This window comes from Ovis canadensis, chromosome 6 (genome assembly GCF_042477335.2).
Source record: "Ovis canadensis isolate MfBH-ARS-UI-01 breed Bighorn chromosome 6, ARS-UI_OviCan_v2, whole genome shotgun sequence".
Lineage (NCBI taxonomy): Eukaryota > Metazoa > Chordata > Mammalia > Artiodactyla > Bovidae > Ovis > Ovis canadensis.
This window is the reverse complement of record NC_091250.1, coordinates 114,241,561-114,248,761: the sequence shown is the minus strand read 5'-3', so window position 1 is coordinate 114,248,761 and position 7,201 is coordinate 114,241,561. Positions and strand designations below refer to the sequence as shown.

Genomic DNA, 7,201 nt, shown 5'->3' with positions numbered 1-7,201 from the left:
CTCACCAGCAAGTCTCACTCACAGTTCCTATAGGTAGTGTTACCATCCAACACTTTCATCTTCTGTCTTCTTTCTCTCTCTCTCCCTGAAGCAACTTCTAATCCAAGGCACATACTACTGGCCAGAGCCTTGGCCCCTGGCTGTGACGGTTTTCTTCCAGTACCTCTCAGAGTTGTTTTTTCCAGTGGTCATGTATGGATATGAGAGCTGGACCATAAAGAAGGCTGAGTGCTGAGAAGATGCTGGAGAAGACTCTTGAGAATCCCTTTGACTGCAAGGAGATCCAACCACTCCATCCTAAAGGAAATAAACCCTGAATATTCACTGGAGGGACTGATGCTGAAGCGCCAATACTTTGACCACCTGATGCAAAGAGCCAATTCATTGGAAAAGACCCTGATGCTGGGAAAGATTGAAGGCAGAAAGAGGAGGGGACGACAGAGGATAAGATGGTTGGATGGCATCACTGACTCAATGGACATGAGTTTGAGCAAGCTTCAGGAGTTGATGAAGGACAGGGAAGCCTGGCGTGCTGCAGTACATGGGGTCACAAAGAATCAGACACGACTTAGCAACTGAACAACAACAATAAAATATATAATCTTGTAACCACTCAATGATATTTGAGAGCTGTTTTCTGTCCTGGTTTCAGAAGCGTCCCCCTGACCCTTGGGCACCTGACTCACCATCTTCTCCAGTTAAACCTGGATGCCACTCTGTGGGACTTCGGTCCCCAGTGGAGGTGCCGTCTTGATCCATCAGCCTCCTCAGCTGCAGCCACTGCCCCTCCTCTAGAATCCTGTGCCTCACCTTGGAGTTAATCAATGGAAACTCTTCTGCCTCTGTTGGTCTGAAGTTCCAGATCCCACTCCCTCCTGGTGCACAACGGCCACTGCTTTCTTTATTCCCGTTTCTTTTTCTCTTTTTGGCTGCACCGTGCAACATGGGGGATCTTAGTTCCTCGACCAGGGCTTGAACCCATGCCCCCTGCATTGGAAGTGTGAAGTCTTAATCACTGGACTGCAGAGGAATTCCCTATTCTCATTCCCTAACAAACAGAAATCTACCTTTCAACTTCTTTAAAACCTCAGCCTTTGCTTTCTTTGCTACCTGTGAGTTCTTAGCTTCCTTCTGATCACATTTCCTTCCCCTCCCAGCAGCCTGGACTCCTTACAAACTTCTGACTCAGGTACCTGGGTCTCCTGTCCCCCTCTTAAGCCCCCACCCCACTTCAATCTGGAGATCCTGTCAGTGAGGCTGCATCACTGCGACTGTGCAGACTGATGCCATGACAAGCTCATGGCATCCATTCTATGTTGGGCCTTTAATTTGGCTCAGCAACCTTTTTAAGGTCCTTGGTCAGCTTCCTTTCTCATTCTGCTCAACAGATCTTGGGATCTTTCATCACTTTTCTCCAACTTTGCACCAAATTCCCACTCTGCTTGGCTGGCAGGTGATCTGACCTTCCCTTTGGAGCCAGTCAGCCATCAGTGCACCCTGCCTCACTATAGTGGCTCCTTCAGCAAGCTCAGTCTACCTTCATTCTCGTTTCCTTCCGTGCCCATGTGCTAAGGCGCTTCAGTCATGTCTGACTCTTTGCGACCCCATAGACTGTAGCCCTCCAGGCTCCTCTGTCTTTGGGATTCTCCAGGCAAGAATACTGAAGTGGGTTGCCATTTCCTTCTCCAGGGGATCTTCCCGACCCAGGGATTGAATCCAGGCCTTCTGCATTGTAGGCGAAATCCTTATCACTGTACCACCTAGGAAGCCCCATTTCCTTCCAGTCTCCAGGAAGAAACTGTCCCTCTGTTCAAAGTTAGGCCAACCAGCTGATCACCTGATCCCACCCTGTCTAACCTTCCCCCAGCCCTAGGAAACTAGCTCCATCAAGCATCCTCTTTCTCATGCATTTGAACTCTGACCTTTCATTATCTTTCCCTCTCCCCAAATTTGAATATATTCAAATCCTTCACATTCAAATCCATAGACGCACACTCAATTTCACCTCTCTGTTCTTCTCTTCTTAAATATTGCCAAGCTTCTTAAAGTTAACTTATACAGGTATACCATGCTGTCTCCTCCTCCTTATTATTATTTTTTTTAATATGGAATGCTTCACGAATTTGCACATCAAGCTTACGAAGCGGCCATGTTAATCTTCTCTGTGTCATTCCAATTTTAGTATGGGCTGCCTAAGCGAGCATCTTCTCCTTATCTTAAACGCACCTCTGTGTAAGGACAGTTCCCATCACTCACTGAAAAGGCCTTAGCAAAGGTCAGTGATGGCCTCTTTGCAGTGGACTCCTCAATCCCATCCTCCCCAGCCTTTCTGTAGTGTTCGAGGTTGCGCTCCCACACTCTGTTCCTTCTTGCCCATCTCTCTTTTGTCCTCAGTCCACACTGGCTTCCCTTTCTTTGCCAGTCTCATAGATAGTCGTTCACTGGAAGTCTGTTCTGAGCCTCATTCTTACCTTCCCTGGGCAACTGCTTCTACTGCTGGGATTTTACTAAACCAAACTACAACTAAGTTACTCTCTCCAGGGGCGTCCCTGGTGCTCCAATGGGTAAGACTCCACGCTCCCAGTGCAGGGGGCCTGGGTGTGATCCCTGGTCAGGGAAATAGATCCCACATACTCATTTGAAAAGACCCTGATGCTGGGAAAGATCAAAGGCAGGAGGAGAAGGGGACGACAGAAGATGAGATGGTTGGATGGCATCACTGACTCAATGGACATGAGTTTGGGTAAACTCTGGGAGCTGGTGATGGACAGGGAAGCCTGGCATGCTGCGGTTCATGGGGTCGCAAAGAGTCGGACACGACTAAGTGACTGAACTGTCATTAAGAGTTCACATGCTGCAACTAAGACCTGATACAGCCAAATATATATATATATATATATATATATATATATATATATATTTAAAAGTTATTTTCTCCAGCCTCAACCTTTGCTGGGTTCCAGGTCTATATAACAACCTACTGGACAGTTTCACTTGGGTGTCCAAAACAAGACTTTTTTTTCCTTATTGAGCTTGCTCCTATTTCTTCAGTCTCATCCCCCAAATCATTGATAAGATAATAATGCTGATGATGACTAATATTTATGGATTCCTTACAACATGCCAGATACAGTTCTAAACTTCAGTCACCATGAAAATATTGCAAGAGAGGCATCATTATCCCCATTTCAAAAAAAGGTAATAAACACAGTATGATTTGGCACTCAGTAAGTGGCATTGTGTTTTACCTGAATACCCAATCCAGAGACCCCCAGGGGAATCCTGTCCTTTTTATTTCTCCTCCTTCATGTTCAGTCGAGCATCAAATCCTGTTGGCGCTTCTCTTTGCATTTCTCTGGCTTTATCATCTCCTCTCTAATGCTTCTTTTTCAGAATCTGTACCTGTGTCTTGCTTCAGATCCTCCTCATCAACTGACTAGATTCTTAACGCGGTGTCCTAATAGCTCTTCTTGCCTCCAGTCTTAGCTCTCTCTACTTGCCGTCCAGTCATTCTCCACAGCTCCCCCAGAGTGGTCCTGCTGAAATGCAAGCTTGATCATATTATTACATTGCATAAAGCCAATCAGCGACTCCCCTCACCTACCACGTTGCTTGCTCTGCAGGGCACGAAAAACACCCTCCATGGGCCACCCACTGCATGACTTTTCATCTTCATCTCGCACTCCTCTTTCTCACACACCCCTAGTTTCACTTTGGATATTCCAGATACCTCTCTAGATGGCAAAGGCAAAAGCTTTTGCTCACACTGCTTTCTCTGCCAGTAATGCCCTCCACCATGTCTCTGTCTAGTAAACTAGTCATCCTTCAAAACTGTGCTGTCTAATATGTAGCCAGTAGCCACACGAGGCTACTCTGAATTAAGATATGCTATAAGTATGCTCACGCTCAGCTGCTAAGGCGTGTCTGACTCTTTCATGACCGTGTGGACTGTATGGAATTTTTCCAGGCAAGAATACTGAAGTGGGTTGCCATTTCTCACAAAATGGAATATTATTTGGATTTTTTTTAAAGGAAGGAAATTCTGACACATGCTATAATATAGATGAAACTTGAAGACACTATGCTAAGTGATCTGAACCAGTCACAACAAGGCAAATACTGTATTATGAGATATCTAGAGGAGTCAAACTCAAAGAAAGAGAAAACACAATAGTGGCTGCCAGGGAGTAGGGAGACAGAGGAATGGAGAGTTGTTTGATGTGTATAGGGTTTCAGTTTTGCTAAGTGAAAAAGTTCTACAGATTAGTTACACACCATTGTGAATACATTTAACACTACTGAAGTGAACACTTGAAGACGGTTAAGATGGTAAATCTTATGTTCTGTGTACTTTACCACAGTGAAATTTTTTTTTTAATCAAGTTCCAAAAAAAGAAAACCACTCCCAGTTACCACAAACCTCCTCCTCTCTAGTGTGAACTAACTACTCCTTCATCATGCCCCCACTTTATCCTGCACATACCACATTTTTGGTAATGATTTGTTCGACAGAATAAAAAGGTTACTGTTCCGTGAATGAGATGATCACACATCCGCTTCTAGGGTCTTGACCAGAAGCTATGAAAACATACTAGGGTCTTTGGCAAGATGGAGAAAAGAGAGTAGTCCTGATGGTGTAACATACTACAGGGGATGTTCATTATTAGCAATAGGATAACACCTTGTTTCTGTAGAGGTTTCACTCTGAGGCTAGACCTGGAGGGGCTGTTTTCTGTCACCCCTCTTTTGTAAGTATTATCTGAAGGGCATGAAGAGCACTTCCTCCCATCTCCAAAACATAAAAACATCCCCCTCCCTATCCTGAGTTCAACCAGCTGAAGTGGTTGGCAGTACCCAGTCTGACCTGTGGGCAGGACGACAGGAAGATGCTCACTTAAGCCAGATTCAAGCTAGAGTAGTTTAACTAACAGATAAGGGTCTCTGAGGCCACATGAGGAATGATTTGGCCACCCCTCACCCAGACTCTTTGTAGGTATTGGATTGGGCAAAAAGTTCATTCAGGGTTTTCCAGAAAGTCTTATAAAAACCCGAATGAAGTTTTTGGCCAACCCAAATCCACGCGATGCCTGAAACTTTTTTTTTTTCAGATAATGGACTGGACCTTGCTGCCCTTCCCAGTTCATAGCCAAGAGGTAACATTTGTTTAATCTGTCTTCTCTCCTAAATGGAGAGTTCCTTTAGGGCAGGGACCACATCTTATCCATCCTCATATCCTCAGCATCCATCCGTTCTAGCACCTAGCAGGTACCTAATACATGCCCAACCAATGACTGACTGGTTAGAGTGATGGTGGGGTGAGTCATCATGATAACCCAGGGAGAGGCTTTTGACAGAGCAACTAGTCCACCCTGAGATAAAGGAAAGGCTGAATAGAGAGCCACAGGGAGTATGTGGGTCTGGGGTTTTCGGGGCGCAGAGGGAACGTGAGAAGTGGTTCAGTATGAAACCAAAGTTGAGCAGGTTGATGAAACTGACACCCTCAAGTTTCAGGTTCTTTTGTCTCACGGGTCTATTCTTGCCTGGAGGATCCCATGCACAGAAGAGCCTGGTGGGTCGCCAAGAATCAGACGCGACTGAGGCAGCTTAGCACGCACACAGACGTTTCGTGTTCTGCTGTCTCACTGGTCTAACAACAGTGCTGACATTTATCTGATGGCCTGGCAAGCATCCTTTCATTCTATAATTTCAGCTTTGTCTGAAGCAACACCCTAACACTCACTCAGTGGCCCCCATTCCACAAGTCACATATCTTGGGTCAGTTTTAAATTATACATTATTTTCTTCTGGCTGATTGGACTGATTCAGGTCTGCTAACAACAAGACACTCATGTGTGGCCCTTTCAAGTAATCAATTCTGGGTAATTTTTTTTCTGTCTCAGACAATTCGAGAGGGCTTCCCAGGTGGTGGTAATGGTTCTGCCTGCCAATGCAGGGGATGCAAGAGACACAGGTTTGACCCCTGGGTCGGGAAGGTCCCCTAGAGAAGGAAATGGCAACCCACTCCAGTATTCTTGCCTGGGAAATCCCATGGACAGAGGAACCTGCGGGGCTACAGTCCGTGGGGTCACCAAGAGTCGGACATGACTGAGTGCGCAGCATGTTCCACAGAATGCTGCAAAGAATTACTAACAATGGCTGATCCCTAAGTCAGCTTTGTCAGCATAATAGTGTCCTTTCAAACTCACATTTGTAGAATTCGCCAGCTGGAAAGAAGAGCAAAGATTAGATGGTTAGATAGCATCATTGACTCAATGGACATGAATTTGAGTAAACTCCAGCAGATAATGGAGGACAGATGAGCCTGGTGTCCATGGGGTCGAAAAAAGAGTGGGACATGACGGAGCAACTGAACAACAACAAGGAAATTCGTCCCTAGGGGACTGAGTTGGGTCACAGTGAGTAAGAATTAGCATTCAGGGCCCCTGGCTTCCATACCTGGGCCTGTCTCCTTCTGCTCACTGCAGGTGCAGCCACGGCTGTTCTGGGCACAGCCAGCTGCCCCTTCTCTGCACTCCTGTGCCATCAGGGTGCTCTCCGAGGAGCTCTAAATTATCTGCCTTAGGGGGAATGAGCAGACAAGATTTTTTTCTTAGGTTCATTTGCCTTGGAACGTTCTGCGTGATTTTTTTTTTTTTTTTCCTAAAGCCCCATTCTCAACGGGGGCTGACTTCAAGGCTAAGACAGTCCAGAAGCCGACTGGCTAGAGGAGAATTTGCCACGAACAGCTGCGAGGCTGAGGCGCTGCGCAAGTGGGCCGGGCCCGACTGGACACTAATCGGCCCCTTGCTCATTTATCATCCGACAGGCGCTGTCTGAGCACCTACTGTGTGCCTGGCTGCAGTTGTTCAAATAAGAACCGAGCGAGCGGCTGCCTCCATCCCCTCCACACAGGCCCCAGAGCCATAGGAGCCGGGAGACACAGGAACTTCTGATCTTCATCCCAGATCTGGCCTTAACTTGCGCTGCGATTTGGGAACAAGATTGCAAATTCTCCAGCCTGTAGCTTCAAAGATGGGGGGAAAAAAGAAGTCTTTTTCAATAGGGAAAGGTATTTCGGGGAACTGGAGAAACCACCTCAGCAGCGCACAAGTGGTGTGGAGGCTCTGCGGGCTCCCTGACCTTGCAGCCACAGCCCCCTCGACCCACTCCCCCGCGCCCCGCCCCCGGCGGAGGCTGCCCA

The 7,201-nt window shown here is 46.8% G+C and overlaps 1 non-coding gene across 1 annotated transcript; it reads right to left on the bottom strand.

Annotated features, from left to right (window-relative positions):
• Positions 1–2,099: 2,099 nt before the first annotated feature.
• On the bottom strand, positions 2,100–2,202 carry LOC138443078 (U6 spliceosomal RNA). The gene has a single exon (XR_011258003.1). It is a non-coding gene; the product is annotated as a U6 spliceosomal RNA (small nuclear RNA).
• Between the last annotated feature and the right edge of the window lie 4,999 nt (positions 2,203–7,201).